This window comes from Cervus elaphus, chromosome 15 (genome assembly GCF_910594005.1).
Source record: "Cervus elaphus chromosome 15, mCerEla1.1, whole genome shotgun sequence".
In the NCBI taxonomy this organism is placed as follows: Eukaryota; Metazoa; Chordata; class Mammalia; order Artiodactyla; family Cervidae; genus Cervus; species Cervus elaphus.
In genome coordinates this window covers 1,388,043-1,402,348 of record NC_057829.1, presented here as the reverse complement: position 1 = coordinate 1,402,348, position 14,306 = coordinate 1,388,043, and positions in this window count along the sequence as shown.

Sequence of the window (14,306 nt, the reverse complement as noted above, 5' to 3'; positions counted from 1 at the left end):
GTCCCACAGTCAGGGATATAGGACTGTCACTCAGAGTGTGTCCCTTACCTATAGGAAAGGCAAGTTTTGTGATTGTCTCCTGAGATCTGCTGCTCACAAGGAATCCTCTCCAGTTCATCTTCTCCCCATGTGAATTCTGGGCAGATTTCAGTATATTAAGTGAACAATACAAAGAAATAGAGGAAAATAAGAGAATGGGAAAGACTAGAGATCTCGTCAAGAAAATTAGAGCTAACAAGGGAACATTTCATGTAAAGATGGGCACAATAAAGGACAGAAATGGTATGGACCTAACAGAAGCAGAAGTTAGTAAGAAGATGTGGCACGAATACACCAAAGAACTATACAAAAAAGATCTTCATGACCAGATAACCACAATGGTGTGATCACTCACCTAGAGCCAGACATCCTGGAGTGTGAAGTCAAGTGGGCCTTAGGAAGCATCACTATGAACAAAGCTAGTGGAGGTGATGGAATTCCAGCTGAGCTGTTTCAAATCCTAAAAGATGATGCTGTGAAAGTGCTGCACTCAATAGGCCAGCAAATTTGGAAAACTCAGCAGTGGCCACAGGACTGGAAAAGGTCAGTTTTCATTCCAGTCCCAAAGAAGAGCAAAGAATGTTCAAACTACTGCACAATTGCACTCATTTCACATGCTAATAAGGTAATGTTCAAAATCCTTCAAGCTAGGCTTCAACAGTATATAAACCAAGAACTTCCAGATGTACAACTTCCTGGATTTAAAAAAGGCAGAGGAACCAGAAATCAAATTACCAATGTCCATTGGATCATATAAAATGCAAGAGAATTCCAGAAAAACATCTACTTTTAATTCATGGGCTACACTAAACCCTTTGACTGTGTGGATCACAACAAACTGTGGAATATTCAGAAAGAGATGGGAATACCAGACCACCTGACCTGCCTCATAAGAAATCTGTATACAGATCAAGAAGCAACAGAACCAGACATGGAACAACAAACTGGTTCAAAATTGGGGAATGAGTACATCAAGGCTGTATATTGTCTCCTTGGTTATTTAACTTACATGCAAAGTACATCATATGAAATGCCAAGCTGGATGAAGCGCAAGCTGGAATCAAGATTGCAAGGAGAAATACAAATAACCTCAGATGTGCAGATGACACTACCCTTACAGCAGAAAGCGAAGAGGAACTAAAGAGCATCTTGGTGAAGGTGAAAGAGGAAGTGAAAAAGTTGGCTTAAAACTCAACATTCAAAAAACTAAGATTCAGCCCCATCACTTCATGGGAAATAGACGGGGAAACAGTGGAAGCAGTGACAGACTTTATTTTCTTGGGCTTCAAAATCACTGCAAATGGTGACTGCAGCCATGAAGTTAAGAGACGCTTGCTCCTTGGAAGAAAAGCTATGATCAACCTAGACAGCATATTAAAAAGCAGGGACAAAGGTCCGTTTAGTCAAAGCTATGGTTTTTCCAGTATTCATGTGTGGATGTGAGAGTTGGACCATAAAGAAGGCTGAGTGCTGAAGAATTGATGCATTCAAACTGTGGTGTTGGAGAAGACTCTTTGAGAGTCCCATGGACTGCAAGGAGATCAAACCAGTCAATTCTAAAGGAAATTAACCCTGAATATTCATTGGAAGGACTGATGCTGAAGCTCCAGCACTTTGACCATCTGATGAAAGAATTGACTCCTTAGAAAAGACCCTGATGCTGGGAAAGATTGAAGGCAGGAGGAGAAGGGGACAACAGAGGATGAGATGGTTGGATGGCATCACTGACTCAATGGACATGAGTTTGAGCAAGCTCTAGGAGATGGTGAAGGACATGACTGAGTGACTAGACAACGACAACAGAAAATTTCAATCCACAGATCATTACTGTGTCTTGCTTTTGCTGAAGATAAAGTCTATGCCTTTTTTTCCATTGGGCTTCCCTTGTTGCTCAGCTGGTAAAGAGTCCACCTGCCATGTGGGAGACCTGGGTTTGATCCCTGGGTTGGGAAGATCCCCTGGAGAAGGGAAAGGCTACCCACTCCAGTACTCTGGCCTGGAGAATTCCATGGACTGTGTTGTCCATGGGGTCGCAAAGAGTCAGACATGACGGGGAGACTTGCACTGCACTTTTTTCCCCCACTACCCTATAATTTTTGTAATCTATCTGGGGTAAAAATTACTTTCACATGCTACTCCCATGTTTGTACTCCAAGTCTCAACAACCCACTCTGAAATGATTTGGTCAAGGTATTACTGGTCTGTGTGACCCATAACCATCATTTTTAATGTGATCCATGGTCACCCACAGGGGCTTGTCTCTAACATCCTAACCACATATCTCATATGTCCAAGCATCATTTTGTGTAATCCTAACTGTGATCATCTCTAACAACAGAGAGAAAAGTTGGCTCTACATATGGAGATTTTGCTTCCCAGGTGGTGCTAGTGGTAAAGAACCTGCCTGCCAATGCAGGAGACACAGGTTCTATCCCTGGGTTGGAAAGATCTCCTGGAGGAGGGAACTGCAACCCACTCCAGTATTCTTGCCTGGAGAATCCCATGGATAGAGGAGCCTTGTGGGCTATAGTCCATAGGGTTGCAAAGAGTCGGACAGAACTGAATCAACTTAGCACATGGAGATTTTAGAGTGTTAAACCTATCCTACCTACTTGCTTTATCATGTCAATTCATCTATCATTAATATTTCCTTTCCTTTCTCTAGATTTCATGCTTGTCAAACAGGCTCACCATGGTATAGAAACATTCCATAGGGGGTTTCTGAGGAGCTAAGGCAGGGGCTGGGCCGTCCCCTATGGGATCATCAGTGTTTCCTAACGAGTGACTTCTTTGCCCAGTCACATTTACAGGTTCATCTGCTCCAACAGAACACCTTCTTTGGCACTCTCCATATTTTCAGATCCTGCCAGAACTACCTGCTTAAGTGTCATCACCATGATACTAAGTGTTGTTCTAAATTCACTAGGCACCTTCACAAAGTTGTCTTCCCCTGAAGATTTACCATCTTGGAACATCACTGTAGGTATGGACTGCATGTTTGTGACCTCCCCAAATTCATATGTTGAAACTTTAACCACAATCAATGGTATTCAGATCTGAGGCCTTTGGCGATAACTAGGTCATGAGGGTGGAATCTAATGATGGGATTAGTGACCTTATAAGAAGCAGAAAAGAGCTAGGCCTCTCTTCTTTCTCTGCCATGTGAGGATACAACGAGAAGGTGGCTGACTAACCCAGAAAGGGTGTCCTCAGCAGAACCTGAGCCTGCTGGTATCCTGATTGTGGCCTCCCAGCTGCCACAGCTGTAGAAAGAAAGTGTTCATTCTTTAAGCCACCCAGTCTGTGGCATCCCAGACTCCCTGAGATAGGCACCAGTGAATGATGGCCCCTGCTTTGAGCCAGCAGACACTGGCTGAGTCTCTCAGAGTTCCACTTTCTGCTGTGTTGTCTGTGACCCTTATTTGGTGGTCAGGCTCTCAGCCCAGCTCCCACCCCTCGATGGGGACCAGGATGTTGCTGGGCTGGAGGGCCCAAGAGAAGCTTGGCTGTGGCAGGGGGTTGGCTGCAAGGGCTCTGCTGCCCATGGGGATAGTGTCCTCTGGGCCAGCCTGCTCACTGCCTCCTCCCCACTCACCACCTCTGAGTGGGCCAGGTGCCCTGGCACTAGTTTCTAAGAGGAACCTCAGATAGCCAAGAACCATAATTCCTGACAAATTCCTCTTCTCCCTCATGACAATATGTATGATTTATCTTCTGGGAAGGAACATCCCGGCCCTTGGCATCAGTTCCTTAAGAGGACTCCCATTTGTTCATTCATTTCAAGAGAAAGAAAAGAATCATTCATTACAGAGAGAGTGCTGAGAGTGAGGAGAGGCAGGGAGACTCAACCCCAGAAAGGCTGATCTGGCCGAGGGTCCCTGCACAGCCTGGAGGTGTGGCTCTTGGCCACCCCGCTGGTCTCCAACATCCTCTGCTAAACTACTAGTCTTATTTCATGGCTTCCCTGTGTTCCCATTCCTGATCCCCAAGCACTCTGCAGTCAGAGGGTTCTTATGAACCCACTAGGGCACTTCTCCCACAGAAGGCAATGGCAACCCACTCCAGTATTCTTGCCTGGAAAATACCATGGGCGGAGGAGCCTGGTAGGCTGCAGTCCATGCGGTTGCGAAGAGTCAGACATGACTGAGTGACTTCACTTTCACTTTTCTTTTTTTTTTTAATTTATAGATCATCTCTTTTTTCATTTATTTTTATTAGTTGGAGGTAATTACTTTACAATATTGTAGTGGTTTTTGCCATACATTGACATGAATCAGCTATGGATTTACATGTGTTCCCCATCCTGAACCCCCCCTCCCACCTCCCTCCCCATCCCATCCCTCTGGGTCTTCCCAGTGCACCAGGCCTGAGCACTTGTCTCATGCATCCAACCTGGGCTGGTGATCTGTTTCACACTTGATAATATACATGTTTCGATGCTGTTCTCTCAGATCATCCCACCCTCGCCTTCTCCCATAGAGTCCAAAAGTCTGTTCTATACATCTGTGTCTCTTTTTCTGTCTTGCATATAAGGTTATTGTTACCATCTTTCTAAATTCCATATATATGCATTAGTATACTGTATTGGTGTTTATCTTTCTGGCTTACTTCACTCTGTATAATGGGCTCCAGTTTTATCCATCTCATTAGAACTGATTCAAATGTGTTCTTTTTAATGGCTGAGTAATATTCCATGGTGTATATGTACCATAGCTTTCTTATCCATTCGTCTGCTGATGGGCATCTAGGTTGCTTCCATGTCCTGGCTATTATAAACAGTGCTGCGATGAACATGGGTACACCATATGACCCAGCAATCCCACTTCTGGGCATATACACCAAGGAAACCAGAACTGAAAGAGACACTTTCACTTTTCACTTTCATGCATTGGAGAAGGAAATGGCAACCCACTCCAGTGTTCTTGGCTGGAGAATCCCAGGGACGGGGGAGCCTGGTGGGCTGCCGTCTATGGGGTTGCATAGAATCGGACACGACTGAAGCGACTTAGCAGCAGCAGCAGCCAGGCACTTCTCCATTTTTAGATAGCCTGGCCTAGCTGCAACTTTTAACTCTGCTGACCAACCTCCTTTTGTTTTTTTTTAAATTACAAATGTAATGCATGCTGCTTGCAAGAAAATGCACCTAAGACAGAAGCATATTAAGTGAGATATAACATTTTCTTCTCTCAATGCCCTCCTCCAACATCCATCTCCATTTCTGGAGGTAGCTGCTGTTGATACATTGGAGAATATTCTTCCAGATTCTTCTCTGTACACCTGCACACACACACACACACATTTGCACATCTATATTAGATACTGTTAGTGCTTGCCTAGATGTTGTTCATCTGACCAATACACCCATCCTAGCTGCTAGTGGTTCAGAGTTGCACCCTTTTCTGGAGAATCACCCTTAGCAGAAATGATCTGTTTCACCCGGCAGTGTCTTGGAGGTCAAAGCATGTCCCGTGGGGCCAGCCCCCAACCAATGACTACATAATATGTGTGTGTGTGCTGTGTGCTCAGTTGTGTCCAACTCTTTGCGACGCCAAGGACTGTAGTCCACCAGACTCCTCTGTCCATAGAATTTTTCAGGCAAGAATACTGGAGTGGGTTGCCATTTCCTCCTCCAGGGAATCTTCCCAACCCAGGGCTCCAACACGTATCTCTTGCGTCTCCTTCATTGGCAGGTGGATTCTTTACCACTGCCCACCTGGGAAATCAATGACTGCATAATGCAGGAGCAAAACTCTGGTCCCCTTTCTTTGAGGTGGGGCAGCTCTGTGGTTCCATTCACACTCTAGAGCTCCCATGGGTATCAAGTGAGGCTTTTGATGGGCCCAGGATCTTCCCTGGTTTCTTTTTCTGCCCTTGCCTGCTTCCCTCAGTCCCTTAAAAATTTCACCTGAGAGCACTTTCTAAACAAATCCCTTGCAAATAAATGTTACCATATAATGTATAATATACAGGTGTGGGCATGCCAAGTCACTTCAGTCGTGTCTGAATCTTTGCAACCCCATGGACTGTAGCCCACCAGGCACTCCTGTCCATGGGATTTCCCAGGCAAGAATACTGGAGTGGGTTGCCATGCCCTCCTCCAGGGAATCTTCCTGACCCAGGGATTAAACCCATGTCTCTTATATACTCCTGTATTGGCAGTCAAGTTCTTTACCACTAGGTCCACCTGGGAAGCCCATAATACGTAAGTGTATGTATGCAAATATACACATATGTATTTTCAGAAAGGAGTCCATGTTTATCTGAAACATTTGGTGACATTTTCACTTTACAGGACACCATAAACACCCCTGAATGTAAGTCTACTTAATGTTTACATGGTAGCAGAGTTGCCCTTGGAATTGATCTTCCATAGTTTAGGTGATCAGTAGTCCTATCAATGAAATTGAATTTATTCATTCATTAAATGAATGGCTTATGAAGTGCTACAGCATGCCAGCTGCTGCCATATGCACTGGGGTTACCTCCAATTTTTTCTCTCTTACAAAAGCTATGAGTATCTTTGTAAGCATTTTCAAACATTTGTGTAAGTGGTTTTGAAAGACAGATTCTTGGAGGTGGCTTTGTGGGTCAACAGGAAGCTGCACTTATAGTCTTTGTCAAGGATAGGTCCTCTTGACCAGCCCTCAGACGCATTTCTCCAGCTGACCACTCCTGGATGTGCCTCTATTTCTGTCCTAGTCCAGGCCTTGTTTTATGGTCTCTGACTGGCTTGCCACCTGCCCTGGCAGTACAGTTCTTCCTCCTCCTCACAGTCAGGGGAGAGCTCAGCAGGAGTTGCCCTGCCCCTACCCCCAGCTCTGAGGGCATTCAGGAGAGGGGGACAAGTAAGGGCTGGTACAGCATCCCAGGCTGACTTGGGCCATGCATCCCAAGTGCATCTTGGGTCCTGAGGACTTGGGACCAGCACGTGACACGCACACCCGGTCCCCAGGAGCTGATGGACATAGCTCAGGTCACTTCAGCTCTCCCCCTGACAGCCCCCTCTCCCCTCACACACCCTCCTCCATCACACCCCCAGCACAGTTTGGTACCTCAGTGACAGGTACTCACCAAGTGTATAGGAAACAGAGGAGAAGAACATCTCCATGATGGAGCCAGGAGAAGACTATGATGCACTTTTTGTGTGTGTGTGGGGCGGGGGGAGGCACTAACTGGCTTTGGTGGGAGTAGAAAAGGATGAAAGGCTAGCCATCAGGGTGGTTTCCTAGAGATCTGAGACTGGGCAGGTCCCCATACCACTTGACTTCAAGTGCCTCATTGGCAAATCTAAGGCAACAGATAGAGTGTCTCAGCAGACCCCTCTAAAAAAAGTAAATTTCTTGGAGTATTTGGAGAACATTTGGGAAAACAAACCATTTTTATGGCGTCTTTGTTCTTTTCTGGATGGTGACCGTCCAGTGCCTCACTGCACAGTAGGGGGTGGGGAGATGTGTAATGAATGAGGGAGTGAGAACCTGGGCTTTCCCATTAGGAAATTGTATGACTTTCCTGATGTAGCAAAAGCTGAGACAGGAACCTGAGGATATCATTTGCTTTTACTTCACTGGAGAATTGTTTTAAATGGGAGTGACTGGTATCCTGCTGGTGGTTGTGCTTGTGGTAAACTTTTCTGGAGGTCTCTATAGAAGGTCCCCAAAGTATGCATGTCTTTAACTTATTGGAATTTAGGATGTATGGTAAGTTTTAGTAACAAGACTCATCTTTGCAAATGCTGTTTATAATAGAAAAAAAGTTGAAAACAACCCATGTGTCCAACAATAGAAGACTGGTTAAATAAATTCGAGAACTTATATACAATGGACTTCTGTATAGCAGATAAAATTTATTATTGAAGTATATTCTTGGTATGGAATAGGAGTCAAGATATGTTATTAAATTGAGTCATGTTACAAAATAGTATGTACTCTATGGAAACTTCTTAGAACAAAGATGTATATACATGTATATCATTTTTAAACGTCTGGCAGGGCCTTGCTGTCACGGTGTCATCCCTGGACCAGCAGCCTCCTCGTGACCCAGGAGCTCGCCAGAGATCTGAGTGGGCTCAGTGTGTCATACGCTCACTCTCCACGTCTGCATGTGGGATGATGAGGGGTTTTCATCCCTTCTTTTTGCTTGTTTATTTATTTGAGATTTTTAAAAATTTATTTCACTTGATATTTAATTTTTAAAAATTTAATTTATTTGAGGTTTTTTTAAAAATCAAGTATAATTGATTTACAAGCTTGTGCTAATTTCTGCTGTACAGCAAAGCGATTCAGTTTTATATATATATATATATATATTCTTGTTCATATTCTTTTCCATTATAGTTTATTACAGGGTATTATAATATAGTTCCCTGTGCTATACAGCGGGACCTTGTTGTTTATCCATTCTAACTTCGTATCTTTTAACCCCAAACTCCCAATCTTCTCCCCAACCCCTTGCTTATTTATTTTTGATTAATGTATATTATTGGCATAAAGAGGGGAAAAGAGTGATATGCCTTCTCCACAATGCACACTGGTGGGCTTCATTGTCATCAGACCTTTCCTGGTTCTTTCCCATCTGAAAATGTGGCAGACGGGCCAGGTCAGCACAGTCTGGGTTCCTGTCGACCACTCTCATTTTAAGCCTCATTTTTCTTGGGTGTATTTCTTTCCTCCACGTTGGCTCTTGGCTTCAAGAGTGTTGTGTTCAGAATCATCGCTGCTTTCCAAGGGACTCGGCTGCTCCTGGGGCAGGGCCTGAGGTGGAAAGGACTCCACGCCCCCGACCCCAGGCTGGGACAAAACCCCCTTCCAGCCCTCCCACCCCACCGCATGGTGTTCCCATTAAGATTCAGGCTGGCTTGGCGGATGAGCTCATTTCTTTTCCAGTAAGCGAGTTGGCTGCTTATGTATTCTCCTGCGGCACCGATGCCAGACACATTTCTCAATCCTCCTCTGGTCGGAGAAGGCCAGGAACAGGCCATTTCCACCTTCTTGCGTCAATCTGTCAGGCGGTGGCAGGTGGCTGTGTTGGAAGGCCACCGCCCTCGTCCCCGGCTGTCCAGGGGCCTGTCTGCCTCCAGCGCCGGTGACGTCAGGCGGATGCTCCACCTGTGAATGGGAACAGCTGCCTTTCCCGAGGGTGACTTCCGGTCAGAATCCCGATGTGCCTAATGGGACCATGACAGTAGCTGGCAGCTCTCAGCACGCATTCACAGGGACGGGCATTGTTCTCCAAAGCCTCTGAAACAAGCAAGATTTTCACACACACACCCGCCACCCCACCCCACCACCCCCAGCAGAGGGGATAAATTGAGCCCTGCGGTTTCTTCAAATTGAGTGAGGAGGGTCTTGGGTTCCTGTCCAACTCCAGTTCTAATGACAGATGACCCAAAGTGGAGATGCCAGGCCAAATATTTGTTGACGGTTTCCCATGATCGGAGTATTATCACAGTTTTTAAGACCCAGAGAGTGCTGAGCCCAGTCGCCTGATTTCATTTGCTTTTTTCATTCCTTGCTGAGCACTGGCATCCCTTCAGGTTTAGGGACAACTTATATGGGTGTGTTTAAGGGAAGGGGAGAGAGAACCAAGATACCTAAGATGGGATTGCACATCAAGGAGTCTGACATATGACCGAGAATGTCATAGGATATGGCCGCTTCAAGGACACAGGCTGAGGAGCAGGGCCTGGGATGACCTCTGGGCTCAGAAGTTCATTTTCAGAAAGGTGCCCCCAGGAGAGGGGAGGATCAGTGCACACAGCTCTGCTGGGAGGACCAGCTGGGGCCTGAGGCCCCAGTAGGGAGGAGGTGGAGGCAGAGCCTTCTCCCCGCCCTCTCCTCCTCCATCACTTCTTAGTCCCCTGCAGATGGCACATGTACCCAGGTGACCCATGTCAGCCCAGGGCATGGTAGGTCCCCACTTTTGGCACTAGCCCAGCTTGTCCTCACCACTCACTCCCGGGACCTGGCCCTGCACCACTGTCCTCCTCAAGGTGGCACACGTTACCCTGCTAAGTTCCCCTAGAGCAGCACCAGCAGAGAGACGTGAGGAAGGGTGTGCTATATTGTTCCAGCACTCTCCTGCATGTCCCCCAAATGTCTGACAGGACCAGAGGACAGGGCTTCCCTGGTGACTCAGTGGTAAAGACTGAGGAGACATGGGTTCAATCCCTGATCTGGTAAGATTCCACATGCCACAGAGCAGCTAAGCCCATGCGCCACAACTACTGAGCCTGTGCCCTAGATCCTGGGAGCTGCAACTACTGAAGCCTGAGTGCCCTAGAGCCTGTGCTCCACAACAAGAAAAGCCACTACAAGGAGAAGCAGCTAAAGAGTGGCTCCCACTCTCTGCAACTAGAGAAAAGCCTGTACAGCGGCAAAGATCCAGCACAGCCAAGAGTAATTAAAAAAAAATCAGAGGACACACCAGGATTCCTTGGCGACCCTTCCTCTCCCCTCTTTGGGCTTCTTTATTTTATTGTCTTTTACTTCCTTCCCATTCCTATTTCCCTCTTTTCTTCCTCATCTCCCCAAGCTTTCCTCTCCATACCTACCTGCATGGATGGAGCACGCTGTGCTGGTCCTCAGGGTCTCAGGCCTCTGCTGACCCAGTTACAGCCTCGGGGGTGCCTTAGATGATGGCTCATCTTGGGGCTGACTCCATACTTCACTACATGCATGCTTCAAAGGAGTCCCCACCTCAGTCTTAGTCAGCAAGATGCCTTATTCTTATATATATGACTTCTCATGACTTGCACGTGATGCTATAATCCCGGAGCACCCACGAAAGGAACGCCTTGGCCTCTTGCTCTTCCCAGGGACGAAGCGGAGAGGTGGGGGAAGTGATTCCAATAGCATCTACTTATTGCTTGGTATATTACTATTGGTGCATTGTTGCTTGGTATAATTTTATTGGCAAAACTATAGTTGCTCAGACGGTTAAGTATCTTCCTGCAATGCGGGAGCCCAAGGTTCGATCCTTGGGTCAGGAAGATCACCCGGAGAAGGGAATGGCAAACCACTCCAGTATTCTTGCCTGGAGAATTCCATGGACAGAGGAGCCTGGTGGGCTACAGTCCATGGGGTTGCAAAGAGTTGGATACGACTGAGTGACCAACAGTTTCACTTCAACTTTCATAGTATTATTGGAACAGTCTTGTGCAAAGTCCTGGCAGATGGAGTTGGGGAGGGACACTGAGCCAAATCAGATCCGGTGCTCACCCACAAGGATTGCTCTTTGCAGGAGATGGAGAGCACTTGGCTGAAACAGGAAGGGAAGGATCAAGAAATGGTACCCATCTGCAGTGAGTCATCCTGACGGAAATCAGGAAATGCTCCTTGGAAGAGGCATCATTTGAGACTTTGATGATGAGTTATAATTGAAAGGATTGAAGGAGATGGGAGAGGGCACTCTGGGCTGGTGAAATGCTGGAAGAGGGCGAGGAGGCCTACAACATGTGCTGTGTATAGCGAGTGCGTGATCACCAGGCACAGGTGGAGTGTGCAGAGGGAGATGAGCCCAGGCTGAGAGATCAGGGCCAGGTTCGGGGTGGCCCAGAGAGCAGGTGAAGCAAAGGACCCATGTCCTGGAGGCAAGCAGGAATGACGAAGGCCAACAGGGTGCCTATCTGTGACTGAAAGGACAGGTCCAAGGAGACACTTGAGTGTTGAAGGAAGAAGTGATCGGCCCTGTACTTTAGTTAGTTCTTCTCAAAATGTGTTAGATGAGAAAAGACTTCATGATCAAATACATGTAGGAAATATTGCATGTTTATTTGCTGCAGAATCTCTCAGAGCCTTTTATCTGGTGAACTTGTATTAAAAATTCAGAAGCAAGTTTGGCAGTGAGTGGAGGGGAGGTGGGGTGCGGCCTTTTCCAGTGCACAGGACAAAAGGACTTTGTGGGCCACTGACCCATGAGACACACTCCTGTGAACTGCTGGTCCCAGGGGCGGTCATTCTGGGGCCGTTGGAGGGTGGGGAGAGTTAGAGGAGAGCTCAGAGCCTGTCCCTGGGGATGTTGAGGAGGGGGGTGGCTAGTAGTCAGGGTGGGATCCTCCCTGGGGTGACAGCTGATGGCTATGTGGCTCCTCCTCTTGGTGGGCCAGGTTCCTCAGATGAAGGCAGCAGGACACAGAAGGCCTGGAGGCTGCAAGCTGGGGCAGGACTCAGGCTTCTCTGGTTTCTGCAGAGAACAGGCCGGGCAGAGCCTGGCTAAGGCTTCATCCCTGCCGTTTCCTTTCTCTCCCGTCATGGCTTGCCTTTTCCAGGAGGGAGAAACAGCAGAAAGTTGTGCTGCCCGGGCCTTGCCGACTTCCTTCCTTCCGGGCACCTGAACAGCTTTTTGGGGGTCTGCTCCCTTCGGTCTCTCGGGTTTCTGCTCCGAACCGCAGGCTCCGGGCAGGGCTCTCTGGGCCTGAGTGCAGGGCTGGGTGCCCTCCACGGTCATCCCCTGCTGGCCAGACATGGGAGCCTCCCTCAGGAGCAGTGTGACCCTGGACGGTGACCTGGCCTCTCTCTACAGGAGGCATGGAGGTGGCCGGTGAGGTCCCTGAGGCAAAGGGAAGCGAGCGCCAAGATGACGGCTCAGGAGGGGCCCTGGGGAAGCTGGGGTGGCTGTGAACTGCTAGGGGGAGATGGGGCTTGGGTCTGAACTCCACTGGACAGCAGGGTGCTGTGGGTGGCTGGTGAGCAGGAGGAGACAGTGAAGGCCCAGGTGTGCAAAGACATGGGGTGTGAAGACTGGCATGATGCCGGGGGCTGTGAAGCCACCACACCCAACTTCCCAGACTCAGTTCTCAAGGGGACGTGGAAAGACATACAGCATACTTTGAGCTTTGCGGGTGCGGCCGGCTATCTCCTTCCCTCCCTGACACCTGCTCTGTGCTGTATTCTGAGGCAGCTTCTGGGTGGGTCTGGACTCTTGTTCTGGAGACACCTGTGTGGGAGGTGGGGAGAGGCTGGGGCAGCAGAGGAGGAGAATGGGCTGCCGGTGAAGGGGAGGCGCCTGGGCTGCAGATGGCAGGTAGGCGCTGACCCCCAGCCCAAATAGGACTCTGAAAAAGGGGCGGGGGGAAGGCTTTCTGCTGAAAGGATGCTCCTACGGAGACCTGGATGCCGTCTACCTGCAGTTTCACACAATCCCACAGGCCGGGGCCAAGCACCCACCCTGCAGCGCCAGTCACACACTCTCGGAAGCAGCCCAGCTGTGCACAGACCTTTCCTGCTCAGAGCTGGAGTCACAACCCCGGACAGCTGCACAAGCGGGGCCCCTTCAAAAACCATCAGGAGCATTCCTGGCACAGCCCTTACGGCTGACGCCATCCCTTCCCCCACCTCCCTAATGAGGTATTTGAACTTCTGACGCCCTCTACATGCAGGACACGCCTGGTGATGTCACCGACTGATGTCACCGGCTGCGGAGGAACAGGAGGATGCTTCGGTTTCCCACCCCTCCAAGTGCCCAGGTGTGCGGTCCATCCCCCACTGCTGCTGGAGTGTGGTGGGGCTGGTGGGCAGGTAGGGAACACCTGAGGTTCTGATGTCACTCAGGCTCTGGCCGCAGGTGGAAGCCCTGAAGGGCATGCTCCTGCTGCTGCCTTCTCCTCCCCTCTCACACCAACGGATGGCTCCAAGGAGGTGGCAGGCCTAATGCTGTCCATGTAGCTCTGTCCGGCGGCCGGCTCTCTGGCCTCTGGCTCCTGCTGGGCTCAGAAGTCAGGAGGCACCAACAAGTCGCAGAGAGTGACCCGGGAGCATTTCTTCTCCCTATTCCTCCACTGTCAGATTGCGTTGGGTGGCCACATCCTCTACCAAATGCCTGGCTTCTGTCAAGCCCCATCTCCAGGGCAATGGCCACACCCTGCCCTGTCCCTTCTTACCTCAAGAGGTCACTGCTCTCTGCCCTCCCCCATCTTTATAGACAGACTCTCTGTTGTCAGATGTCCTTGTTCAGGTGCACCGGGGTCCCAGCTGGTGCCGCTGGCTGGAGGCTGCTTGTTCTACCATGGCTCTCCTTGGATTTATTCAGTGCCTTTGGTGGGCATTCAGTGAGCATCTACCAGGTTCACCAGGCTGCGTAGGTGCCACTACAGGCAAGAGTGAGACTTGAGTCCTGGCCTACAGTAGGCTGAGCCACAGTGGGGGAGGAGGTGGGAGGGACAGTCAGGGGCCTGTGATCCCAGGGCTCCCAGTGTCCTTCTACATCCCAGTGCATGTCCCAGGAGGGGACAATGGTACCTGTGTCAGTGTTGTGTAGTACTTCACTACAAC